The 12,296-nt window shown below is 43.1% G+C and overlaps 1 pseudogene; it reads left to right on the top strand.

The window, feature by feature from the left end:
* Window positions 1–11,657, top strand: part of LOC136300694 (tissue-type plasminogen activator-like) — an 89,902-nt pseudogene extending 78,245 nt beyond the window's left edge.
* Window positions 11,658–12,296: the final 639 nt, after the last annotated feature.

The raw sequence follows: 12,296 nt of genomic DNA, 5'->3' as shown, positions 1-12,296 counted from the left end.
GGTAGAGGTTCCTTCGAGGGAATCTGACACAGCATTCCCACCTCTGTAATACCTGGCAGCTTGCTCATAGGAGGCTGAGGCTACCTTCATTCTAGTGGAACTCCCTCTGTTAGCATTTCTCTCCTTGAGCTCACGTACCCGTGCTGCCAGGACAGAAGTGGGTTTCCCATGCCACGCTCCCATGTCCTCCCCATGGTTCCGCAGATAAAACCACAGGTCAGCTCGAGGGGTGTACCCTCTCTCTCTCGCTGGGGGATGTTGGGCTCTGATTCTGGGGCCTGTGACTCGCACCGGTGCTACATGGGAACTGTTCCTTCTCATCTCCTCTCTCATTTCCCTCATCTCCTCTTTGAGTTCCTTCACCACCGCAGAGACATGAGCCTGCATTGGGCCACTGATCATACTTTCATAATTTCTGAGCTTGTTGGCAACAGAACCCACTGTCTCTCGGTTATCCTCGGCATTAATTGTTGCGATGAATGTGGCGTATTGGGATGGTCCATGAGTTGCCAGATTCCACAACATGTGCCCTGTGCATTTAACCTTGTCGGGGTCATTATCATGCTGTCCGGTCCTCCCAAAAAGTACGTCCAATACTGCCACTTCTCTCAACTGTTGGATTCCTTCCTCAAGGGTCTTCCATCGCATTCTATTGTTGTTGTGCTCTTGCATTCTGTCTCTGTGGACAAATCTCTCTCTCCCACTCATTAGAAGTCGTTCCCAAAGGGGAAGGGGCCTTTGCTCTCTTACAAATACCTGATTTATACCTGAGTCCTGGGTCAAGGGTCCCAAATTCCTTGCTTCAGCACTATCCAGTTGCACACCTGTACCCATAAGGTCCCAGACTCGAAGTAGCCAGGCTGTATAAGCCTCACGTCCTCGTCGTGCAATATCTTTTTGCAGATTACGTAGACTTTCATATGTCAGGGACTCAGTGATGATCTCAACCTGTGGCTCTTCTGTGGACTGTGAGGACCCTCCTTTCTTATCCTTAATACCAGGATCTGACGATTTCACTTTACACTTCCTTGTTTCCACAGGGGCGACTGCTGCTGGCTGTGGCTGCCCTTGTGGTTCAGCTGGAACCTGGACAGTTGTAACGTCTGTGGGTTCCACTGCTGCACCATCAGTCTCTGCCTTCTCGGGGCAGGGGGAGGGTTTTTTATGAGCTGGGGAAATGTACTCCTTCAGCATCTGGCCCATCTCTTTTACCAGAACCTCAACCCAATCCGGGTGGGTCTTTTCTGAGGCAGGCTGTGGGGCAGAGTCAGGCTCTGGGGTATCATCCCTATTCTGTGGGGTAGGTATCAGGGTGGTTATCCAGATCAATCTTCCCTTATCTCTGAATGCTAAATAGAATAAGCCTATTAGCAGCACCAGCCATTGTATGATATCATTAGCATTCAGAGAGGATTTAAACCCTTCAAAAACTGGTGGGGCAGACCCAAAGAGATGGGTAAAATGTTGGGAAAAAAAAACCTCCCCCGGTGTCATTTCCTCACGGTAGGTACCATTGTTAAAGTAACTCCAAAAACACACAGTTAGTGTACGATAGCCTTGAATCCATGTGCCTGCCTTCCAGAGGAAATTAAAAATCCATGAGTTCTTCACCTTATTAAGCCATAAAATAAACTGGATGACCGTCACAGTAGCCTTAGTTATAGCGCCTATGCTTAGATAAGGGCCTGCAAATGGAAGGAATACAGCCACAACCACATGCCACCCAAACCAGGCTAAGTTAGACCACATGATGCAGCCTAATGAGGTTTTTATATCCAACGCACACAATAAAAAGTACTAGGTTAGTTAAGAACTGCTATTTCTCTTCCTTTTTCTTTTCTCAGTGCCCTCAAGCCCCACGTTGGGCACCAAAATCTGTCTTGGTTTAGGAAGACAGGTATCTGCCAGGTAAAATTACAATCAGAGGCTCTTAGGCAAAGATTTGGGAAATAGGAATAGCAGTTCTTTACTAGTATGTAATACAAAGCAAACAAACACAAAAAAACTCCTCCCCCCCCCAACCAAACAACTACAGCATTAATGACAAACGACAACAGTACCAAGAACCTTGAGGGCTTTGTTTCACAAAACCCAGGGCAGTTTGGTTTTGGTGTCCCTGCAGGATCCTCAGAGCACCAAGCTGAAACAGTGGAAAAGTCCCGGGCTGGTAGCTGGGATGGCAGGGTGTCCCGGCAGGCAGGGGCAGGATGTCTCGGCAGCGCAGAGGGTGCAGGGTCACGCTGTAGCAAGACGAGCAGCGCCAAAGAAAACCGAAGGAGAGGCAGGGCCTGGACTAGCTCCCCGCGGGTGGCCGGGAAAACTCCGGATTCAGGCCGAACCGGTGATAGTAGATTTCTCAGGACTGGATCCCTTTGGCCACAGTGAAACTCCTCCAGCCAGCAACAGCCGTTCTCCGCTCGGCGTGCTTTGCGGCGGCTGAGATCCTTTAGGAGCGGCAGCCATGCGTCTCTCTGAACGCCGGAAAAAGAAAAGCACGCAGCTGCCTCAAGCGTTGTTTTTTACCTGCGTTATCTCCCCCTTCTACCTTTGTCTACCTCTTTGTTTCGGTTAAGTACTCTCAAGTATCCAACACTTGGTCTCCTTGGTAACTTGTGGGGAAAAAATTCTTTAGAGAAAGAAGGAACAAACCTAACCCCCAACAACCTATAATCAAGCAAAGTCATTTTGCCTACACATTCTCTACACAAGAGAGAATCTTCACTCTCACCCAAAGTAGCAGTCTACAAGAAATGCAGATCCTTTTAAACCACTGTTAACACAAACTGACCCTTCAGCAGACCCTCTGCAAGAGATCTCTTAAGTAGGTGTCAGTAATCAGGATCTCAATTAACGCATTTAAATCACCATTACACTGCATCATCAGATAAGCCCATCTCTCTAATAGTGCACATGGTACTACTGTTGGCATCCTACAATTTAGGGGAAAAGTACTTGGAATTTCCTTCTGTATTATTCCCCAGGAAGCATTCTCTCAGTTTCCTCCAGATGTAAATGAGTGTGCTTTAGCTTATCAAGTTTCTAAGTTTATCAAGTAAAAGCACATCTGGATCCAGCCTGACAGTTTCCCTAGGAAGACCAGGACAGTTAGACCAGACAGCTGAGAAGTGATGGGTTGAAAAAATGTATAAAAAGAATTTTCATAATTTAAAACTTTCATTTAAAGTTACACCTTGAACTCCATTTACACTGTAAACTTCCTTTGTTCAACATCCTATTTTTTGTCTCTACAGATAATTTGATATTTAGAGCTGATGTGAAAAACACTCAGAATGGAAGGCAAGCTCCCATGTCTCCTTGTGCTGGTAGGAGCAATCATGACTGCCCAGTGCCAGGTAAGAGGCTAATGCATCAAATAATTCTCTTGCCATCTTCCTGTATTTTCAGCAGCATTTCTTTGCCATTGGCTGCAGCTGTCTGCATCAGACAGAATGAGAATCTGCTTAGCTCACTACAAATCAGAGGAAGAAAAATGTTACAAAGTAGTCTATCATTGTGGATGCGTTATGAGTTATCCTGGCACGTTTTCATTTCAAGACTTGCAAGTAAACAAGTCTTCTCTGAGTATTCTTGGTGTATCTGTTCACTGTCACCTTTCACTGTTAATAAGAACTCCATTGTAACCAGCCTTCCATTTTCTATGGTCATCATCTTCATCGCTATTCTCACTTAAAACTGCACGTCAGTGGTTCCCTTGTCCCCTCACTTTAAGCCTCACACCACACACAGCTTGAGTAAATGCTACACAATTCCAGAACGTTTACTCCCTTTCTCAAAAAATTGCTATCCCACCCTTCCTCCTTCTTATCTTCTTTCTCTTGTGGCCTAATCAAAGAAGCTTTCTAAATTGGTTTCCTCCATTAAACTTTATCCAAAATATTTCATTTAACTGGCTTCAAGAGACATATCTCTTAAAGATAATCAAGCTACAAAGTCTTATGGGGAAACTGCATGTCAGTGAGCAAAAGTAACTGCTTGTTGACTGTACCTACCTTGGAAATTATTTGCTTGAACCTCCTTCAAATAGCAGAAAGTTGGCAAGCTTTAGTTAGCATTTGCAATGCCCCAAGAACACATAATGACTTCACACACAATGTGAGTACAGCATATCCCAAATTCACCTCACTCAGATGACAAGCAATCACCTGGTAATCTGTGGAACAAAATGATTTACAATTCTTAGGAACCCATACTGAGGTACTGGAGGCACTTTTCACTGTACTGTCTGACAAGAGGGCAGACAATTCCTCAGATCTTCCTGATTTACATGCCCTTAAGAAAAGGACTGACTCTTTGAAGGTACTTGTTCTCTTATCTTTATTAAGAGAGCAGTCACTCACAGAATTAACCTTCTTTGCTTGCAGGGCTTACACATGCGTTTCAAACAAGGAGGCAGATCTAGAGGTAAGCCAGGCTAACTAAAACCATGTTAGCTGGAGCATTATGAACATGGGAGGGGAAAGAAAATCATGCTGAAGAAACAGAGCCTGAGAGCTTTTTGTCATGGTTATGTGGATGAGAGATTCAGAAGGCAAAATACCAGAGCGTTAATACCATCCACACCAAAGTTTTCCCCTCCCTCTGCTCTTCTTGAAAGAAAGAGAGATGAGTCAATAGTGGAATAGTACATTTGGCAGCACAGCAGCGAGAGAGATGGGACAGTTGTGGTCTGAGAAGGAAAAAGGGCAACCCATTAGACAGATGCTCCCATCACAGATGCTTTTCTCCTGGAAATAGAAGGGAGTCCTTTTGCTCAGCCAGGTCTTTTCCCTGAACTGAAAGAGGATTTCCTTTCTCCGATTACAGCCATTTGCACAGATAATTCATCTGCAGAAATTTACCAATACAGGGGGACCTGGCTGAGGCTTTCAGGGAGCAGAATCGAATACTGTAGGTGTGACAGTGGTCGGAGTCACTGCCACACTGTGCCTGTCAGAGGTAAGTATGGCAAAGAAAAAGGAAATGGTGAGAGCTTGTCCATCTAATCATCCACTGTCAGGGCGAGAGTTACTGCACAGAAAATTTGTCTGGGAATAGAAGAGGATAGAAAAGAAAATACCAGTATACACTGTCATGGGCGGGACTAAGTGGGAGTGGGCATGGAGCTGAGAAAGTCTGATAGAATATGTGGAGAGAATGAAACAGAGAAAAAATTGAAGCGCTACACAAAAAGGCTGTAAGCACATGACAATAACAGGTGGGTAGGGAAAAACAGAACAGGCTAAAAGAGACTGACAGGAAAATGAAAGGTGTATATACATTTCCAGCTTCTTGCTTCTGTGAAATCTAACAGTATTTCCTGGCTTTTGCTTATTCCACAGCCTACACCAGAAATAAAGGCTACAATGGGGGCCAGTGTTCACAGGCATATTATTCCCCACAGCTCTTCATCTGCCAGTGCCACCAAGGTTTCTCGGGGAAGCAGTGTGAAATAGGTGAGTATACTACATCAACTGCTGTGAACAATGCTATTGGGGTTAGCTGTGCAGTACACAAGGATGAGATACCCAGAAGCTCCTGCTGTAGGCTAGGCTCTCTAGTAAGTTGCCTTTTTTTATTCTAAAGCTAATGCTACAAAGAACTTTTAAGCACATCTTGGTTGTTCTAGGTGTCTCTTAATAAAACTCTAAAATTTTGTAACTGAAGACCTTCATATACACTTGCAGACTGCCTGACAGGGCATTTTCACTGACTTACTAGACAAGACATTTGAGAGCCAAGTTTAAACAGAACAGAGACTGGGGAAACTGTCAGGGAAAAGAATTGGTATGCTGTCCTTAGATTTTCAGATCTTACCTTTTTTTCAGATACTGAAGTTAAATGCTACAAAGACACTGGAGTAACATATAGGGGTATCTGGTGCATGGCAGAGAGTGGAACTGAATGTTTAAATTGGAATAGCAATGGCCTGGTGGACTGGTTGTACAGTGGCCAAAGAGAGGATGCTACTGAACTGGGATTGGGCAATCACAACTACTGCAGGTGAGGGGCTGATGGCACACAGGGTCAGAGCCACAGGAATTAGCCCATTCTAACAGCCTGGAGCAAAAGAATGGCTGCTTGCTGTAGTCTGATACCAAGCAGGGAACACTCTGCACAGGTGCAGATACTGTGCAGCCCATGAGCAGTAATTGCCATGTCTGTAGACATGTCTGCACTTCAGGTCTTCCTAGACTGATGTCTGTGGCAGACTACAAAATGCAAGTGTGTCTCACCCCAGAGTCTTTCTCTTGCCCCTTCTCAGTCCTCCCTAAACTCCACTTCTGATTCAGCTTTCTACAGCTTCAAATCCTGATCAAAACTGTAAGAGTATAGTGTTTCCTGTACATGACCTAAACTGCACAAACATGCTGTCCACTCCTGCTAGCTACTGGCCATCTCATCTTCACCCCAGTGTACTCCACAGTTTTATAATTAAAATAGGAATTCTAGCAACTTCTGATGGTTCAGTCCACATCTTCACTGCAGAGCAGGACTAAGCAAATTAGATGGCCTACATGACACTACTGGCAATAGCCTTAAAATGATGCATAATATTGTAACTCTTTCAGAAACCCAGATGAGGATTCCAGACCTTGGTGCTATATCTACAAAGGGGGAAGGTACACCTGGGAACACTGCAGTGTGCCCTCCTGTTCTAAAGGTATATGCAGGGGACAGGAAATGGACATTGGAATTTCCATTATTTGCTGCATATATAAGGGTTCTCTGTGAACTTGGGCTATTTTTGTAGCCTAAAAAGTTGAAACTCTCATGTTATATCATATTTAGGCTTTTAGTATTTAAGACACTGAGAGAATGAGATACATAGAGGTAATATATAGATGCCTTGACAGAAATCACACCTAGGAACAACCGACGGTTTTGCATCAATCGGTTAATGTGCAGCTTTCTTACTGAAATTAGGAACATCAACTGCAGATCTGGAAGAGGCACAGATTACCGCGGCAGCCACAGTGTTACCAGTTCTGGAGCTACCTGTTTGAAGTGGAATTCTCGAATCCTTGTCAACAAGCTATATACTGCTTGGAGAAGAAATGCTTACCAGCTGGGCCTTGGTAGTCACAATTTCTGTAGGTATGTAGTTGATGATAGAATAACAAAAAAAAAAAAACCAACCCACCAAACTGTCTTGCAGTACTGTTAAGGCAAGGCTCTAATCTTATACACAGATTAATAAAGCACATTACTGGTGGCAATGAAACTCACTTCCAATAGTAATTTTATTCCACCTGGCCTATTTATACTTCCCTAAGATCAGGCTCTGCAAGTGCAAATTTCATTTGCACTTAGGGAGTGCCCCCTTAAGGCCCCCCTATCAAAAAGAATGCACTCGGGTCACAGTCTGACACCTTGAGGTGTCTGCAAACTCTCTGCAGATCTGATCATACAAATAGCTCTTCTCTTTCCTATGCTGCAGGAATCCTCATAATGACAGCAAGCCCTGGTGCCATGTCCTGAAAGGAAATCAGCTCCCATGGGAGTACTGCAATGGGCCTACTTGCTGTAAGGATACCAGCACTCCTGGTTCTACTCTTTCTTTGAAGCATTACAGTCCTGCATGTCATCTGTATTAAAATAAGATCTGGAGAACAAAAGCTGTGTTACACTCAAGCATCTTCCAGCAAAAAAAGGGCTGGAGTTAAACAAACAAACAAAAAAAGTTGTTTGGAGCAAAAAGAGATTCTGTAGCTCCACTCTCATGGAAATGCCTCTTGCTCTGCCAGAAGGGAAGATTACAGAAATGGAGGACAGGAAAAGGCAGGGTTTCCTTACTGTATTTCTCAAATCAGAATACAAGTTTCCTAGGAAACAACGATGAGTCAAATACTAAACAGTTGGTGGCCAGCTGCCTCAACATGGACTGGTAACTAACAGGCTCTTAACCTTAACTCAAACCAAGAGTGCCCAAACAAAAAGCCTGTTTCTGGGTTTGTCATCCACAGCCACCTGTGGATTACGGCAGCGCAGAGTACGCCGGTACAGGATTAAAGGTGGTTCCTACGCAGACATTGCAGCTCACCCATGGCGAGCTGCCATCTTTGTGAAGTATCACCGAGTGCCTGGAGAGCATTTCCTCTGTGGAGGAATTCTGATCAGTTCCTGCTGGGCTTTGTCAGCAGCTCACTGTTTTGAGGAAGGGTAAGTTGAGGACTGGGGGTAAAAGGTCTGGAAAATAGAAGCATCCAGTATAGCTTTACTGGAAGGGTATAAGACTTGGAAAAACCCCTCTTTATCCCAGTAAGTCTGCACTAAAGATTATAGTTAATTGTGCTGAGCATTACAGAGAGGCATTTAATTGGGCAAACTAGCAGGATGGCATTAAGGTACCACAGGAAAGTAACAGTTACCTTCAGAACACAGTTGTCAATACACATGCAGAACCATCTGAAACTTGAGAACAGCAAGGGGCTGGCAGAGGAACTTTGCCCTGATGGCTGTAAGCATATAGAGCAAAAAAGAACGCAAATAGGTCACTTTGAAGTCAAACTGCCTGGGTAACGAAGTAGTAATAGAGCTAAAAAAAAAAAAAAAAAAAAAAAAAAAAAAAAAAAATTAAAAAAAGAAAAAAAGAAAAAAAAAAGAGCAGACTTTCCAACAGCACATCTTCAAGGGAAAGGTGCGCTCTAGTTAACACAGGAATACAGACTCTCTTGTTCTTCAGCTTTAGTACAAATCAGCTGAAGATTGTACTGGGTAGGACTTCCCGAGCAACTCCTGAGGAAAATGAACAGAAGTTTCAAGTAAAGAACTACACTGTGCATCAGAGATTTGACTCAGAAAATTTCAACAATGATATTGGTAAGAAACTTTTCTGACTTTGTGACTGGAAGGTCATGATTGGCTCAAATTTGTGGTTAATGAAGTGGGGATATTTTTCCTTGTTCAGCTCTGTTGCAGTTGAAGTCAGATGCAGAAGACTGTGCTGTTGAAACAGGCACTGTACGTGCTGCCTGCCTCCCCATGCCAGAGCTGCAGCTGCCTGACTGGACTGAATGTGAGATCTCTGGTTATGGCAAAAATGAAGAATGTAAGTAGAAGATACATGTCTATACATCCAGACCTTGAGTCCTCTGCCCTCAAAGAATTCAAGCCTTTAGCATCACTGAATGTGTAATGTATCATAATGGCTTATATGAGCACTACAAAATGTATGTAGGAATTACTCAAAACCAAGTTTTACTGTAAGTTATTCATCTGAGTTCTGTCAGCCCTATGGGCTAGTAGAGTCTTCCCCGATACTCTCCACAGTACAAAACTAAAAAAGAAAGGCACAATGAGTAAGGTAGGAAAGACATAAGATTTTCAGTCAGGGCTGCCACATCTGCTGTACTCAATACATTTAGATACTGTAATTTGGACAGAAATTCATTTCTCTCAAGGCTTGATATACCATACAGTTGCAGATTGACGCATTATTCTAAGAGATGCAGAGAGTAGCAAAAAAAAAGGCTAAAGAAATAACAATCTCAGATATACATTAAAAGGCTGGTTAAATTGCTTTTAAAGTGAGCTGTAACAAACAGAAATAAAAGGTGTGTGAAAGTGTACACAGGTGGACCTGTATTTAAAGCAAACAAAAAACCCCCCAGTTCTTATTTTACTTTCTCCTTTTTCCGTTTTCTTTAAATTCATTAACTAGTAAACTTAGTAAGAGAAAAACTGTGAAGCATCCATCATACAAGACCTAATCACAGTTTGGACCCATAGGGGTTTTGGAACAGACCTCAAGACGTAGCATGTAATTGTGGCATTGTTTTTAGAGGTGCTTTTAAAGCTTGTCCTCAGCATTGCTTACAGGGAGTGCAGGATAAATTCTGAAAGGGAAAAGATGCTGCAACTGTAATTCAAAACTCTACTGAATAGCAACAATCCTGCCAGCTTCCAGTTTTGTGAAATTGTAGCTGTACAGGAGAATAAAACCCACATCCAAATCAACCATGCAAATCTCTTCCATTCCAACGTAGTGTAGCAGTTACTCAGTATTATGTATGACAAAGCATCTAACTTTTGTTAGTACAAGTCTAATGTTAAAAAGTTAGGATCCTGTTTCATACGGTTAAGGCATTTTCATAGACATTTCCTGTTACTTCATTTTGATTGATGTAACTCTGTGAAGATGACTTATCCACCCAAGAAACCCAGCAGTCTTTAATTTGGAGCCTGCATAAAACCTCTCTAGCTTGCTGAAGAAACAATATTCTTTCTCAACGAGATTTAAGCGGTTCTGATTATTGAAGTGGAACACCCAAGATATAAAAAAAACCCTTTTGCAAGGAGATTTTAGTTTAGCCACAGAGCTACTTCAGTTCACTCTCCCCTAAACTATGGAAACTGAACTGCAACTTTTAGAAAACATATATATGCACATACAGAGACATATGTATGTATATATGTTGTCATTTTTCTTCCAGTTTCTCCGTTCTATTCAGAGCACCTGAAGGAAGGCCATGTCAGATTGTTCCCAGCCAGTCGGTGCACAGCACAGTATCTAGACAACCGGACAGTAACGGGCAGTATGTTATGTGCAGGAGACACAAGGAAACTTGATGATGCCTGCAAGGTAAACCCTATTCTGTTCTTCTTTTTTCTTTTCCTTGTCTCTTTTCTTTCCTCTGTACTTTGAGCTAATTAAACAAAAAGCTTCAGAAAATTGTTTAAAGAAGTTTTTTGACTACATGGCAGTCCTAGTAGGCTTTTGATGAACAGAATAGAACTGGTGGCTCCTCTTTAATTTCTCTTCCCCCACCCCTCATGGAGGGGAAGGCAGGGAACACTTAAGCAGTCAAACCAGAGCAACACAGACCGAAAATCCCAAATACAGGAAATATCACAAAACTGAACAGGAAAACCCACCCCATCATTTCCTAGTATTTTCTGTTATGTGAGCATGCAAAACTCAGCAGGAGGTTCTGTAGAAGGAAGGGGGTGCCTCTCTACTGAAAAGTAGTGCAAAGAAGGATAAAGGCTGAAAGATGGTAGAGAACAAACAGCTATGACATGAGGAAAAAGGAAGGCACGCGTTCAATCCACATCCTTTCTGTTTAAACAGCTATTTAAGAATTTTGCCTTACTGTTACACACAACAGTCTAAAACCCCTTGGATCTTTATAGCTTGAATAAGGGCCTTCCTCTCTTTGTTCTTTTCAGCATTTTACCTGCATTTCATAAATGAGCTCCATACAAAGTTAGACACCTTGGTGTTATATTTTTCTGTATCTCTCCCCATAAGATGAGCATTGAGGCAGTCTGGAACATGAAAGTGACTTAGGTAAAAGTACTAAGAGCTCTTGATTTGTGAGCATACTGCATGGGGTATTTCTGTAAACACTAGTGAACCCTTAAAGCCAGTGGAGGTGGGAAAAGCAATGCCAAACCAAATAAAGAGATTGTTACTAATCTGCTGCTTCTCTGTAGGGCGACTCTGGAGGGCCTCTGGTCTGTGTGAAGGACGATCGTATGGATGTGATTGGAATCATCAGCTGGGGAATAGGCTGTGGCCGCAAAGACATACCTGGTGTTTATACAAATGTGAGTCGTTATCTTGACTGGATTCAGGACACCATGAAACTCTGAGAAAGAAAGGAAGGAAGGAAGGAAGGAAGGAAGGAAGGAAGGAAGGAAGGAAGGAAGGAAGGAAGGAAGGAAGGAAGGAAGGAAGGAAGGAAGGAAGGAAGGAAGGAAGGAAGGAAGGAAGGAAGGAAGGAAGGAAGGAAGGAAGGAAGGAAGGAAGGAAGGAAGGAAGGAAGGAAGGAAGGAAGGATGGAAGGATGGATGGAAGGATGGATGGAAGGATGGATGGAAGGATGGATGGAAGGAAGGAAGGATGGATGGATGGATGGATGGATGGATGGATGGATGAAACCTTTGCAGTCTTGCGGCCATGCCCTCACAGCTTCCTTCTGGGTGCTTTAAGTATGCTGACAGGGCTTCCCATTCGTCCGGATGCTTATTACTTGTAGTACAACAGGAAGACAAACTGCAATGTGTGGGAAGGTCATGTTCTTAAAATGCTCTCCTTTCCTTATTACAGGTTATTAGAAGCTAATCATCCTTTTCCCCAACAACACCAAACTTTCACCTTGCATCAAATCACATAAGTACAATAACAATTAATTCTGGCCCTGAGTGAATAAACCAAGAGAGAACATCATGCATCTCTTCAGCAGCTGTATTGTTTTAGGAATGTGTGTGAACTGAAGGGGATATTTAATTTCCTGAAAACTTCATCTCCATCCTTATTTGACTGTGCAATTGAAGACATTAAGCTCTGTCCT

The sequence above is a fragment of the Chamaea fasciata genome, unplaced genomic scaffold, assembly GCF_029207755.1.
Source record: "Chamaea fasciata isolate MVZ Bird 193981 ecotype frontalis unplaced genomic scaffold, bChaFas1.0.hap1 SCAF_23, whole genome shotgun sequence".
Lineage (NCBI taxonomy): Eukaryota > Metazoa > Chordata > Aves > Passeriformes > Sylviidae > Chamaea > Chamaea fasciata.
Note: the sequence above shows the minus strand (reverse complement) of the source record. Positions and strands in the feature narration are given on the sequence as shown.